The sequence below is a fragment of the Pleurodeles waltl genome, chromosome 3_1, assembly GCF_031143425.1.
Source record: "Pleurodeles waltl isolate 20211129_DDA chromosome 3_1, aPleWal1.hap1.20221129, whole genome shotgun sequence".
Classification (NCBI taxonomy): domain Eukaryota; kingdom Metazoa; phylum Chordata; class Amphibia; order Caudata; family Salamandridae; genus Pleurodeles; species Pleurodeles waltl.
Window position 1 is genome coordinate 223,022,814 of NC_090440.1, and position 15,257 is coordinate 223,038,070.

General features: G+C 42.6%; 2 protein-coding genes across 3 annotated transcripts in view; one reads left to right on the top strand and one right to left on the bottom strand.

Annotated features, from left to right (window-relative positions):
- CD276 (CD276 molecule) overlaps positions 1-15,257 on the bottom strand; it is a 204,359-nt gene that overhangs the window by 185,094 nt on the left and 4,008 nt on the right. The window lies entirely within an intron of this gene.
- Positions 1-15,257, top strand: part of LOC138283411 (uncharacterized) — an 88,030-nt gene that overhangs the window by 17,701 nt on the left and 55,072 nt on the right. The gene's annotated exons all lie outside the window — the stretch shown is intronic.

Here is a 15,257-nt window from a genome sequence, read left to right on the forward strand (position 1 = left end):
TGCCTGTTGGGAAGTAAATATGCTGTACAGCCAAAGAGATTGCATGTCTGCCTGCTGCTTACTAGCAATGGACTGTACAGCCGTAGAGGATGCAAGCCTGCCTGTTGTGAAGTAAACATGTTGTACAGCAAAAGAGATTGCTTGTCTGCCTGCTGCTTACTAACAATGCACTGTACAGCCGTGGAGGCTGCAGGCCTGCCTGCTAAGAAGTAAACATGCTGTAGTAATGAGAAGGCTGTAGGCCTGCCGATGTGAACTATAATGCTGTACAGATGAGGAGGCTGCAACTCTGCCTGCTGTAAAGTAAACATGTTGTAGAGATGATGATGGTGCGGGCCTGCCTGCTGTGAAGTAAACATGCTCTAAAGATGAGGAAGCTGCAGGCCTCCTGCTGCAAATTAAACATGCTGTACAGCTGCGTAGGCTTTCAAGCCTGCCTGCTGTCAAGAAAACATGCTGTACAGATAAGGGGGCTGCAGGTCTGCCTGCTGATAAGTAAACATGTTGTACAGATAAGGAGGCTATAGGTCTGACGGCTGTGAAGTAAACATGCTGTACAAATGAGGAGGCTGCAGGTATGACTGCTGTGAACGATGCATGCTGTAGAGATGAGGAGTCTGTAGGCCGGCCTACTGTGAAGTAAACATACTTTAGAGGTGAAGAGGCTGCCGGCCTGCCGAAGTAAACATGCTGTACAGCTAAAGAGATTACAGGTCTGCCTGCTGCTTACTAATAATACACTGTACAACCTCAGAGGCTGTAGGCCTGCTTGCAGAGAAGTAAACATACTGTAGAGATGAGGAGGCTGCAGGCATGCCTGCTGTGAACTATCCATGCTATACAGACGAGGAGGCTACAGGCATGCCTGATGTGAACTATAATGATGTACAGATGAGGAGGCCTCAACTCTGTCTATTGTGAAGTAAACATGCCATAAAGATGAGGAGGCTGTAGGCCAGCCTGCTGTGAAATAAACATGCTGTGGAGATGAGGAGTCTGCAGCCCTGCCTACTGTGAAGTAAACATGCTGTGAAGATGAGGAGTCTGCAGCCCTGCCTACTGTGAAGTAAACATGTTGTGGAGATGAGGAGTCTGCAGCCCTGCCTGCCGTGAAGTAAATATGCTGTGGAGATGAGGAGTCTGCAGCCCTGCCTACTGTGAAGTAAACATGCTGTGGAGATGAGGAGTCTGCAGCCCTGCCTGCCGTGAAGTAAACATGCTGTGGAGATGAGGAGTCTGCAGCCCTGCCTGCTGTGAAGTAAACATGCTGTGGAGATGAGGAGTCTGCAGCCCTGCCTGCTGTGAAGTAAACATGCTGTGGAGATGAGGAGTCTGCAGCCCTGCCTACTGTGAAGTAAACATGCTCTAGAGATGAGGAGGCTGCAGGCCTCCTGCTGTGAATGAAATATGCTATACAGGCGCGGAGGCTTCCAAGTCTGCCTGCTGTCAAGTAAACATGCTGTATAGATAAGGGGGCTGCATGTCTGCCTGCTGCAAAGTAAACATGTTGCACAGATGTGGCTACAGGTCTGGCTGCTGTGAAGTAAACATGCTGTACAGTCGAAGAGACTGCATGTTTGCTTGCTGCTGACTAAGTGCACTGTGCAGCCACAATGGCTGCAGGTCTGTCTGCTGTGAACGATGTATGCTGTACAGATGAGGAGGCTGCAGGTCTGCCTCCTGTGAAGTAAACATGCTGTACAGATGAGGAGGCTGTAGGCCCGCAGTGAACTGTGCATGCTGTACAGCAGCGGATGCTTTCAGGCCTGTCTGCTGTGGAGTAGGCATGATGTACAGCTGAAAAGACTGCAGGTCTGCCTGCCACTGACAAACCGTGCACTGTACAGCCGTGGAGGCTGCAGGTCTGCCTGTTGTGAGGTAAACATGCTGCGGGAATGAGGAAGGTGTGCGCCTGCCTGCTGCGAAGTAAACATGCTGCAGCCATGAGGAGGCTGCAGGCTTGACTGCTGTGAACTATACATGCTGTAGAGATGAGTGCAGGTCTGCCGGCTATGAAATTTATGTACAGTACAATACAAAAAATGAGACTTCAGATCTGCTTGCTAGTAGATATACATGCTAAACAGGTGAAGACATTGTTGGTCTCCCTTCAGTGAACTATATCTGTACAGTATAGATGAGAAAGCAATGTGTCCGTTTTCTCTGAACCATCCACCATATAGATGAGAAGGCCTGCAGATCTGACTGCTGTCAAGTGCTTAACAAGTGAGGGAGATAGCAGGTGAACTGCTATGAACTATGTGTACTATATAAAGATGAGGCGTCAGTAGGTCTGCCAGCTGTACTGTAGAAGTAAGAAGGGTGCAAGCGTGAGTGTTATATGTACTGTGCATCTCTCGATACGGTGTGCCTGCCTGATCTGAGACAATCCGCAGGAGCAGCTAAATTCCACAGTAATTTGTATTATTCATGTAATTTGTATTTTTCATGTTAAAGGACTAGTTGTAGAATGACTGGTTGTCCTGCATTTTGAAGCACAGTCTCGTGCTTTCCACTTCTCGCTGCTTCCTTCCCCATCGCTGCACAGAGCCCGGATGTTAGTCACCATAGAGAGCATGAGAAGCAGAAACAAACACTCACCTTCTGCTACTGTCCCAAGCACACTTCAAATAACCCGGACATATACATGCAGGACCCCAGGGTTCTAAGGGTTCTGCTGTTCTGGTTTACAGGAAATTGAAATGTCTGCCTGTTGGTTTCTGTATTGCTTTGTGGGACTAGTATATTAATAGAATATTGAAGTTTGACTCCTTGGTAACTACATTATGTGGAATATATTTCATTTGTTTATGTATCCTTGTTTTATATTACATGATGCGGCGTTGTGTCTTGTCTATAGGTTCTACTTTAATAAATACTTTATTTAAATAAAAATAAAAAAAAGTACCCTGAAATTACTTTAATGACATCTGGCAATTTTAGGTGTGGTCAGTCAGACACTCTGTGGTAGACAAAAGCCTCTAGGGGCCCATATAAAAAAAAAATGCAGTGGGCTTAGAGCCTACCCACTGCTTGAAACCATTGGTTGGCTTGATTGTCAATCATTTGCTTGCTTCTCATTCGTTGGCTTGCCTTCCTGCTTGTATTTATCCCTCCCCTAGAGCAAAGTCTCTTTTCCATCTTTTTGTCTGGCTGACTAGTATCCTTTGACTATTTATATTTAAGTAACTACTTTTTTTTGCGTTAAGCATTCCGTGATAGTGCGTGTGTTTTCAGAACCCCCCTTGTGTGCAGCTTCCGCCCCACCAAGTCTCTGCCACCCACTCCAAGGGTTCATGTTGCTCCGCCCTCCCCACTTGCTTTCTCCTTTATGTACTACTTTTAATGCTTTCCACCCTACACACTCTATGTTTTTCTATCCTTCATCCACCCTATTCATTGCTTCCTGCTTGGCTTTCTTTACCCACTCCTGTTGCTCTCCGACCCCTCAAAGTAATTTTGAAAAAACAAACATTTTTGGAGGGCCGGTAGCTACCATTTCCTGCCTACCCACTCCATGTCCATTTTTTTAAAAGCGCTTTCACAAACATAAAAATGTATCTTTTTTCTTTTTATTTACCGATCCAAGTGGCGCACGCCATCTTGTATCATTACATTAGAAAAAAAAACGTCAAAAAAGCCAACCACACCAATCACTGGTGGTGTGTGCGTGCCTACAAAATAAAGAGGTAGCAGTAGCGTCATGACACTATTAGTTGGTGGAATGCTTCGAGACACATGCCCTTAGCATAGTCCGGCCAGGAGAGTAATAGACTGATGGCGCCTTGCACCTTTTGGTGAAATCGCAAGTGAGCAAAGATCTAAAGTGAGCATCTAATCATATTAAAGCATCCTTCCGTAACTTAGTTAACTCTAGGGATCAGGGAGAAGTTTGAATAGATGATCAAACCTAGATTAATTACTTGGAGTGATGGATTAGGTGGATAGCTAAGCTCCTTTGCTCTAAGAATGGATGGGTGGTAAGTGATTCATTTCTCACAGATCAATGTCTCACTTTTTGTTTAGTTGCGTAATTTCTGCACATCCAGTGATTTATATTTAGGAGACCAATGGCACAGGAGTCCAAACCTGGACTTTGAATCTAAGGCTAGGCTTTAAGAAATTAGAATAATTTGTGAGTCATGCACATAGTTGTAGTGGTTAAGTTTGAAAGAAGAGATCTACTCAAGCAGAGGTCTGAAGTACTAATGTATAAATTAAAGAGTAGGTGGAGATTCCAACCCTCAAGGGATTTCTGATTATATGAATAAAATTGAGGGAGAGACAGAATGACAAACATGTTAATCTGTAAGGGGTTAGACCAGCGGAGGATGCTTTCAATTCAAATCAGTTTCAGTCACAGAAGCATAGCGAGATGGTGAACCGAGGTGAAGGTGGCAGAAAGATCCAAGAGCAGAACTGACACTACTCAGTTTGAGTCCAAACTAGTCTTATGGTCACGCCATGCTGCTATTATTGTGAATTATGTGCTACTACTTGGGCGGAATGCCATCTGGATATCAGAGCACAGATCATTCTTTTCAATGCCAGAAGATAACGGAAGCTGCTATTTCAGTCATTTTACCTAGGACAGGGCAAGTGTCGTTAGCTTACTGAGGTATTTTTATTTTTTATTTTTTTGAATGATTGATTTATGCAGTTTTGAGTTCTTCAGGAAAATGCCAGGCTCCAGTGAATGGTTGATGATGACTCTGGCAGTGCTTGGGTTGTTGATAAAAATGTCCTTGAATACATAGGATCAACAAGGGTCTGTCAGTGATCCCAAACACCAGAGTCTGTTTTTTAAATTTGTGAAGTCCTCTACAGATAAAGGGAGGGAGGATAGTAGATTGTGTGGCGGGATGGACGAGGGGTTTAGGCAATAGGAGAGCTGAACAGAGGGTCTTTTTGGATTTTATCCTCACGGTATCCTTAAATGTTTTGGGCATTGGAGATTAAATAAACTGCAAGGGACATACTTGTGTGTCCGTGGTTATGGAGATTGAGCAATCTTGGTTGATGAATTCCGTGAGGACCCTATGCAGCACACCTGACGTATGTATACTTTAATAAATATGTCAGGAATAGTTCAGGTTTTTGCCTTCCTGATTACAGTTTAGTGGATTCTTAAGTAATACTGCACCACTAGTTTGGCCTTTGGAGGGTTTGTTTTTTCCAGCCTCTTTCTAAAGTTCAGGTTTATCAAACCAGGTGAAAGACCCCAGTGCGCAAACATTAGTATGTTGTAGCATGACCTCAGAGACAAAGTATATGAAGGAGGGAGTTCTATAGATAAAGAGGAAGAGAAGGAGGACCAAGAAGAACATTTGACAACTACAGATTTGCATTCTGGAGTGGTACAACAAAGAGTGTTTTTGCAGGTATTGAGCTTTTATGGACAACTGTTGAGCTTCCATTCTTCTTGGCAGGACGATTTTTCAGGAGGAATTTGTAGGCAGCAGGTATGGCTTGAAGTAGGACTGGTCCAGAATCGTTGGTGAGCCAGGGTTCCTTAATGAAAATCAGATCGATTTTGTATTCTAATAGGATACCATGGATGTTAGTGTGTTTTATTGAAATATCTTAAATAAATAAGAGCATTGGAGAGTGGTGAGCCATCTTCAATGGGAAATAGCCATGCTGAGGAGTAAAAAAGTTAAGAATACATTTCGTTACTGGCTGGTGTCACCGGCTGGAGAGCTGTGATTTTTAAGCATACTTTTTGTCTGGATGTTCACTGGTCGGTTTTATATTCTGTAGCAGAGAGAAGAGTTTTTAGGGGCCATAATATGACGAGAAAATATTACTACCAGAGGAAGTGATTAAAATGTTTAGACTTGCTTTTTAGGTGACTTTGTTAGTTGAACTGAAATAAATGTTTGACGTCAAACGTGTAGTAAACGTTTTGATTGACTAGAAGAGAAATAGGTCTGAAGAAGAGTACGTAATGCTATCACGATCTAGAATTATTCAGTGGATTTGATGCAAGTTGGTATCTGGAATGGTAAAATGAATCTTGAACTTTGGAGCAGTTGGTGATGCTCAACAGTGTGAGTTAAAAATCCACAGGGAAGGTCTAGTATGCAAATATTATGACTCGGGTGACATAATCCAGATTTGAGAATGATTCCATAGGTCAATATAGATTTTAATTACGAGCTGAGATGCCATTATGTATCCGAGGCAACATCACCTAAGCTCGAGAATCGTGGAGAAATTTTGATACAGGTAACAAAACTTATCTCTGGAGCAGTGGAAGATCGGCAACTAGAGGCAGTAAGGGACTGATAATGTAAAGGCAGGAACAGAAATATACTCCCTGGATGTCTGTCAGAGGTATAACCAAAGACTTGTTAGATTACATCAGTGTAATACTGAAAGGTCACCACTGTAGTGGACTTTGGAGGTCAGGACCGGTGCCACAGGATCAACCCTGAGACAATAATGTAGACCCCGCCATAGTGGGTCTAGGAGGTCAACCCAGAACTCGGTCAAAGAGGTCAATTCAGGAGCTATAAGAGTGTAGCCCCGAGAATTTAAATAGACTACTCAGGCGTGGACCTATGCAGTCATCCTCAGAGCAATGTGGGTACAATTCTAAGACAATTATGTAAATACCCGGTAAAGGATCAGTGGGATAATCCCACGAGCCATATGGGGGAAGCTTTGATATATTATAAACCACACTAGTAGGGGTATGCAGTGAGCAGTTAGAAAATCAATATTCACCACACTACTGGATGTATGAGGTCAATCCAGGGGAACACACTACAAGCAGAAAATACTAGACCTGCAGCAACAGAGATATTATGTGCAGTATAACAATTAGAAGGACAAGGGTGTCATGGTTAATAATATGGTATGCAGGATGTTTAGGTTAGATTACCTATGTGGTGCCATTTGTCACATGACTCATGTGCCAGTAACAGTAGGAGATAACTAAGGTTTCTGCACAGGATTTTCACCTGCAGATTTAAGAGCAGGACGGGCAGGTACAAGCAGTCCTGAAGGAAAACCCATGTGAACAGTCTATGGTCACTGAAATATGGCCGGCAAGCTTTCTCGAAGTGGAGGCTTCAGCTGTCTGGGAAAGGGGTGTTTTGCAATGTGGAGCAAGTGAGGAGAAAACAGAATGCTACAAAGCAGGGTGGAAGGGAAACCAACAGTGATCCTGGCCATTTCCAGGCCAAAACAGGGAAGGAAGTGAAAGAATACTCCTGCTTAATCATCTGCATTTTACCAGGATGCCCAGGGTGCCCGGGCTGCACGTCCTGGGAGAAGATGTGAACTAGGTATGGTGTCGGAAGGTGAAAGCCCTCCAGTGGGGATGGCCCTGACATTGCTGAGCCATGGGCCAATCAATACAAGTTCCAGCCCTATGAACAAAGGAAGGTAAGACACTGATTACACGTTGTGCATAAACAAGAAGCGTGGAAACAAAATACATCTCTAAGGCTAAACTAATGTCAAGATTAGGCCTTGTGGAAGCCTAATAACAAGAATCATTATTTATTCGTATTCAATAAAATTAATCATATGCATCACAGAGAGCAGGGGAGGGGAGTTTGCAGGTAAGGATAAGCACACTAGGGTGAGAGCAACACAGAGAAAAACAAGCGAAAAAGAGTGTGAGGGTGGAGAGTTGTGTGCGGGAGAAGTACACAAAGAACAGAGCAATATGGAATGTGGGAAGCCTAGAGAAGGGAGCATACAAGGGAGAAAGTAACAGAGAACGGGGGTTGCAGAGTAAACCATACAAGGGAGACAGAAGTGGTGTTGTGAGGGAGGCAAGTACACTAGGGAGAGATCAACATGGAGTATATAAGGCAAAGGTGTTTGCTGCCGGCAACACGCAAAGGACATATATCATTGCGGGCAGTGGAAGGATACAAGCCAGTCAGTCAACAGGCAGGTAACACTTGTCAATTTTACATTTATTTATTTGGTGCACTGGGGATAATTTCTTATTACACATGCCAAGCAGAAGAAATAAATAATTTTAACATATGGGGTTGTGCTACAAGCATCAATACCTTAGTGAAGCGATCTGGTGCTGAGGACAATTACTTCATGGTAAATGTACCAGGGTGATAATGCAAATGTTATTGGTGGATTTAATGAACTAGTTTTACCAATCAGCACGACAAATCTGGTTGGCAGTAGATCAGTTCATTGCAGACTGTCTTTAGCAAAGGTCACTATCACATGGTACAATGTTCTTAATAGCATGAAGCAGTCCAGTAATAACAGACTTGGGAAATAGCCAAGCAAACTGTGTATGAGGAATAAGCACTTTGCACTATGCACGTTATCAAAAGCTGTCTTACACTGTCTCTGATTTTTTTCTTTTTCTCACTCATGGTCTAATTCAGGGGACATGTTATAGACTGTTGATCTGAAGAACTGATATTTTATAGAAGACTCGTCAAGACCGCTAAAGAGAAGTTACTTTAAGCATCGGATAAACATATATACTGCTCTATGCACTTTACCAAAATGTACTGCTACTAAACCATCTTATTCCCGTCCCTGGTTTAAACTAGGACATAGATCATAAAGTGATGGTTTAAAGAGCTAATATTTTGGCAGATTGCACTTTATATCACTTTCAAGACTGACTGTACTATTCATCCCCGTTTCTCGTGTTTCATGGGTGACAAACCATAAATTGCTGAGTGCCTTTTTGGTAGCTCTTATTTTATATCATCTTAAAATAAGATGTACATACATTGCACTATGCACTTTATCAGAATTTCTTTCTGTATTGCTACTGAACTCTGTTATTCCTGCACCTGCCTTAAAATAGGCGCTTTCATAAAGTAATGATCTGATATTTTAGTATACCCTATTTCATATTTTTATGAAACAGTAGACTATCCACTTCTGTTTCTTATGTACCCTAGGTGATAAACCACAAATTGCTCTTCTGCTGAGCGACATTTTAGTAGACTGTATATCATTTTTTAGATGTACACTTATATTCATTTTTCTTCTGTTGAATAGTTTACTGTTGTGTAATGATTTGAATGTTTGTTTTGCTTAGCGGGCATTACATCAAACAAATAAAATAAACAATATACAGACTATAATGTCCTAGCGACCATCTAGTTCGATTTCCTGGGGGTCACCTTTGTTAATCTGGGACCTGCAGGTTCACATTTGTAAAATACCCATATGTTTAATTACAAGACCCAAACCGACTGCATGGTTGAATAAGAAGACATACTGGCTGGTGATGACCCACGCTATATACGGTCTGTTGGCCAGAGAATAATATGGCATTCGCTCACAATGTGCCCTCAATGACATGACACCTCTCTTTCAAGCTGCCACTCACAAATGCAGAAATGACCATTGTTGGTTGATGACTGAACATTAGACAGAGATTTGCATAAATTTACTCTGACAATGTGTGTGGCCTGTTATTCTGCAGTCTGCACTTAGAGTTCTTCCCTTCAAAGATAAGAACCTGGACCTTTAGGTTCTCATACGTGAATGGCGGATCTTCCTGAGAGTTAGGGCCAGATGTAGCAAAGATTTTTCCCCATTCTGTGTCTATGGGAAAAAGTGTTCGTACACATGGCCCTAAAGGCCCTCTCTCCACTTATTTGTTACCTGAAAGGGCGGTGTTTTTCTAATACACTGCACAGATCTCCAGATGATGTAAGTGGTGGGCAAGTCAACAAATTAAAAGATCGAGCCGAGCCAAGATTTCAAGCTTGGCTCTTAAGAGTCAGGAGCCGAAACCTGACAGTGTTTGCTATGTAATCATACAACAAACATCACGTAAAATCTCTTCAAAATTAAAAAAAGTGTATTCCTTTAACATGTGAAAGCTTTGACATTAGTAAGTCACATTATAGCATTCCACTGAGAAGTACCGAATAAAAGTGATACTTTTCAAACATGAAGTATTCCTGTCCCCATCCCCATACTGGCGACTGAGCCATTAGTGAAGCAGGAGGCAAAACAGTTGTCGTGTGAACCCCGTGTGTGGCCCAGATTATTGCAGAGCAACATCATAGTCTGTTAACATGATAGCTTTTTATACAGCTGGTATTCTGAACTCACCTATTTAAAAGTGCTTTCATACCAAATAGGAAGAAAAAGGTTTAGTGAAATAAAATACTTGCTTAAGATCACATAATTTAAGAGAAGCTTTGATTTATCCAGATGTTCCGATTGCACGTTGTACAAATCAGCCACTAAAATGGTATCTATTTGTCTCTCCTTTTTACTATGTTAATGCTTTGTTTTAACCTTTTTTGCATTGTTTTGAAGCTCTTTCCACCGAAGCGCTTTACATGAGCAACAGTTACATTAGACAGGGTCACATTCACTTTTTAGGCACAGGGAGCTTAAGTGATTTGTCCAGAATCACAGAATGCTGAGCTGATGCCGAGACTCGGACTGCATTCCCTGTGCCAAAGTCGGCACCTGAGGCTGTAAGGCCCCATCCTATGTAGAGGTAGGGTGGCAGGCGGAAGCCATATAAAAGTGTGGCTCTTTGTGGGCTCGAGGTCCAAACAAGACCTCGAGCTGGGCTAAAGCCAGGATTCAGGCTTGAGTCAGTGGCTCGCCCACCTCTACAAACGAATATAAGTTTAATATAGAAAAAAAGGAAACCACCAAGGCACTCCTCTTGGAAAACGCTGCTATACCCACAATAGTATTCCTAGAGTTTGGCCTTCAGTGGCCCCCTCAGGACAGTACCCGACTGGGATGCTAAATTACAACACTTTAAACCCTTTGTTAAAATATCTGGAGTTTGTATTAACTTTCTCTATATTTTACAGAACTGGGGTTAGAACAGTGACTAAGTCTGAGGGAATATGCTGGGGACCATTCCATTTCATTTTGCATCGGTATAAACAAAATACTTCACCAAACTACTTGACTTGATAATAGAACGCATAAAAATGTGAGAAAGCTCGAAGTTCAGAATGGTCTCTGATTGGAAGAGAAAAGACAGATGTTTAAAATGAATTACCACTACGGACTCAGAGGTTTTAAAAAACCCATACTATATACAAGTTGAAATATTTACCTGTGAATTTTCCTTAGGCACAGTCACCCTCAGAAACAAAAACAAATATTTGCTAAATTCATTGTCTACATCACAGCCAGTAGTATAGCGCCAATGTATCTTTGGTCGCAAAGTGTGCCAAGAAGTCTATTATGGTTTGGAAAATATTAACAGTGGTGTATATCAGTTGATTGTTTACCCACATCGGTGGGCTACCTTGCTGCTGAGGAGCCAGAAGTATCAGAATTTCAGAGGGAGTGAAGAGGAAAAATTAGGGCAGGGGCTCGTCCTCCTCCAGAACTGTTCAAGTAAACCTAACAGAAGCCCAGCCCTAACTCTCCAAAATGACCTGGAAACCGTTTTGTTTCCTATGAAAACCATCACCCACGAGGGTTACCCCTTGGTAGCATGCTTCATCATTGGGTCCATCCCGTTCTGTTGCGGAATGAGGCATGCTGCAACTAACATATGTGGGAGAACTTAATATGTAATTTATTACGATGGTATACAAAATAGGAGTGGGGAGTTATAAAAAGTAAAAAATACCTGCCTCCTAGGAAAACCAATATTTTAATTCCTACTATAGTGGTGGTATGATTAGGGTCTACATGTTTCAAGCCTACCCCTAGGCTCTTCACCAGGACAAGGAGTGTTGATCCTAACATAGAATAAAGTGCCAATCCACTACCAAACATGTTAATAATGAAAGAATACTGCACCTATACATTGGTGGGTTAGTTTAGTATTTCACATATCACAAAGTAGATTTGTGCACCATGGATCCTCTGGTGGCAGGGGTCAGCTTATAGTCACACACTCCAAAGCTCCACCCTCCCCTCCAGACCTGTAGTGAAACTGCCCGGGGTTTGAACATTGTACATGTTTCAAGCCTCCACCTAGGCTTTTCATCAGGACCAGGAGTGACCCTCTGGTGCCACTCATAACGTAGAAGAAAGTGCCAATATCCATCTAATGTGTTAATAATGAAAGAATACTGCACCAATATATTGGTGGGTTAGTGCGATATATCACCTATAACACATAAAATGAGAGTTAGCCCGCAAGACTGGCATTGTTACTGATGCTGTGATGTAAATACTGTGCCTGTTATGTACATCTCACCCTCAAATGTGACTTCAGTTGTGATGAGAAAATAGGCAGGGGTGACATCATTCAGTGATACTTGCACATTTAACTTTACACCACACAGAACAACAAGTAACACATAAATAATGTGGACACTCAAAGTACATACAGATATTAGATTTGTTTATCGTGGATCCTCCAACTCTGTAATGGGCAAACAGTGAAGTTAAGGACTAACATTATTTCAAAAGCGTGTTCCCATCACACGCTACGTAAAGGATACTCCAAAGCTCCACCCTTGCCTCCGAACCTGTAGTGAAACCACCCGGGGTCCGAATGTTAGCATGTGCACTGGTTGCGGTGCATTTAAAGACTTAGACGCGTGCTGCAGCATGTGGAGAGTAGACCACCGCCTACCTCAAAATGTCAGTGTCTTTTGGGACACAGGGAGTCTTCCCTGTAGGACCCCTGGTAAAAAAAGTAACTACTGCATTGCTTGGTAAAACAAACGGGCAATGTATGCAATGGATGGCAATACGATAAGAGGTGCCCCCAAAAAAAGCCCAATTGAGTATGTAATGAATGACTACACGATAAAAAGTGCCCAATTCCTGTGCCCAAATTGGAAGGCCTTATAATGTGTGATTTGAACATAGAGATCCCTCTGTGTAGAAAATTACCAGGAACGATAATGAAATATAAAGAGCCCAGACGGGGTGTATTCACTTGGGGCAGGATTATGGTGACTGATATGTATTTAAGGAGGGATGCCTCATGATAGGTGACATGAACATAGAGATCCCTTAGTGTAGAGTCAAAAAGGGTATATAGAGCCCAGACGGGGTGTCATTATTTGGGACCAGATTATGGTGACAGATGTGTATTCAAGGAAGGATGCCTCATAATAGGTGATATGAACATAGAGATCCCTTAGTATAGAGTGAAACAGGTTTGTATATGCGAGGATACATGGAGGCCGGCATATCCCTCACAGAATCAGTTGGCCCCGATTTGCCATCATTCAGCCCTTTGAAATTTGTTTCCAATTTGTAAACCCAACGTTGTTCCTTGTTGAACAATCTTGATTCAAAATTAACACCTTCCCATAGATGTTCTAGAAATAACTACAAATAATCTTGTACTGTATGCCCTTTTTCTAAGAAGTGGGCTGACATTTTGTAGTGGCCCATCTGCAACTAAGGTTACAACGGTGTTCACCTATTCTTGTCTTTATCTTGCAAGTGGTCATGGCTATGTAATGGAGATTGCACGGGCATGTTATCAAGTATACCACCTGTTGTCTTTTAGTTTGTGAAGTTCCTCAGGTCCCATTTGGTATTGTTGTTGAAGGTCACCATAGTTGTGACCTTTGAAAGATGGTATACACTGCAACCACAGCAAGGATGGTTACCTACCACTGGTGGTAAAGTGTGGGTTCTATCGGCCCTCCCTGAAGTCGGCCTCCGTGGTTGTGTTTGGTCTAACAAATCCCTTAGGCTTTGACCCAGTCTATGGAAGAACATAGGTTTAGGAATACTCAGTGACCCCCTGTTGAGGATGCACCAGTGTTTGTTATTTTGCTCACTTGGTTTGAGGTAATGTTGAATGTCATGATGCATACTGGTCTATCTTTTTTTCCTTGGGTGCAGTAATTTCTAGTAGCACTTCCCTATTTTTATTGCGCACCCGCTTCATAGCCTGTGTTATTATTCTGGGTGGTTATTTCCTTGCCTCCAACTTGGCTGCTAGGTGGCCTGCCTGTTCCTTATAGTCCCTGACATCAGACTGAGCCTAAGGAACTTGCTGAAGAGGAGGTTCTCTTGTGGGTGGCATGGGTTGAAACTGTCATAAAGCAGCAGGCAATTCTTTGCCATGGGTTTTTCATGGGTCGTGGTACGTACTATCCCTTCATCTACCATGATGTTAAGATCTAGGAAAACCAACTCCTTATTGCATGGGTGAATTTGAGGAATTCATTTTGTCTGTTAAGCCATCCCAAGAACCCTGTTGGTATAGCTTCACTACCCTCTTATACGACCAGCACACCATCTACATATCTCTTCCATAGTTTGATGTGCTGTCTGTATGGATCAGTGGTGGTTAAGATCTTGTGGATTTATAAATGATAAACATACAGGCCAGCGCTACTCAGCGCAAAAGTACTCCTCATGCTGGCCCCGTGTTTCGAGATTTACAAGGTGTCCTCAAATTTTAAAAAAAATATTTGTAAGAGCCCAGTTACAGCACTCCACCACCACATTCTGTGATGTTTGATATTACCACTCCATCCCAAATAGGACATCCTCAATTAGTATCCACAAGGGGAAGGCTAGTGTAGAGACTCTCTATGTCCAATTCAATCAGAAGGTGAGTGTCAGGGTCAAAAGTAAGGTCTTTAATCAAGCGTAAAACATCTTTACTGTCCTTCAAGTATGTATCGGTGTTCTGAACAATGGGTTTTAGAAAAGCATCTGCAAACCTAGGCAGGTGTTCGAAGATGGACCCTATGCTCAACACAATCGTTGAGGTGGATTCTCCAATTTTTTGTGGATTTTGGGAATGATGTAAAAGTAAGGGTGTCTGGTGTTCTTATTAGTGAGGAAATCTTCTTTCTGGGATATCAAGTAATGACCTAAAGGCTGCTCGACCAAACTGCTAATCTTCACCCTCAAAAAATCTGTTGGGTCCTCTAAGTTTCTCATAATTCCCTGTGTCTTCTAAAAGTCTGAGGCATTCCTTGTGGTATGCTGTGGGGGACTGAATCACTATGGCTCCTCCCTTGCCAGCTGGTTTTATAACTGTGCCCTGGTCACTTGATAATTCCTTGATAGCTGCCTTCTCCTCCCTTGAGGTGTTGTGGAAAACCCTTAGGGTGCCTGGGTCAATCGCCCCTATTTCTTTTAAAACCACTTTCTCAAAAGCGAATATCTCTACTGGGATAGATTGATTGGGTTGTGTGAAAAGGGACTAGTTTCTCAAGCCCGTGTCCCGCTGTGTATCCCTGGCCATAGGTTTCCCATCAAAGAAGGCTCAGACTTTAATCTTTCTGACAAATTCATTGATCTGGCAACTGAATTTGAACTTGTCCAAAGGGGCTGTGAGTAGAAATCTCAATCCTTTCTCCAATACCTGCATTTGGGTGGGT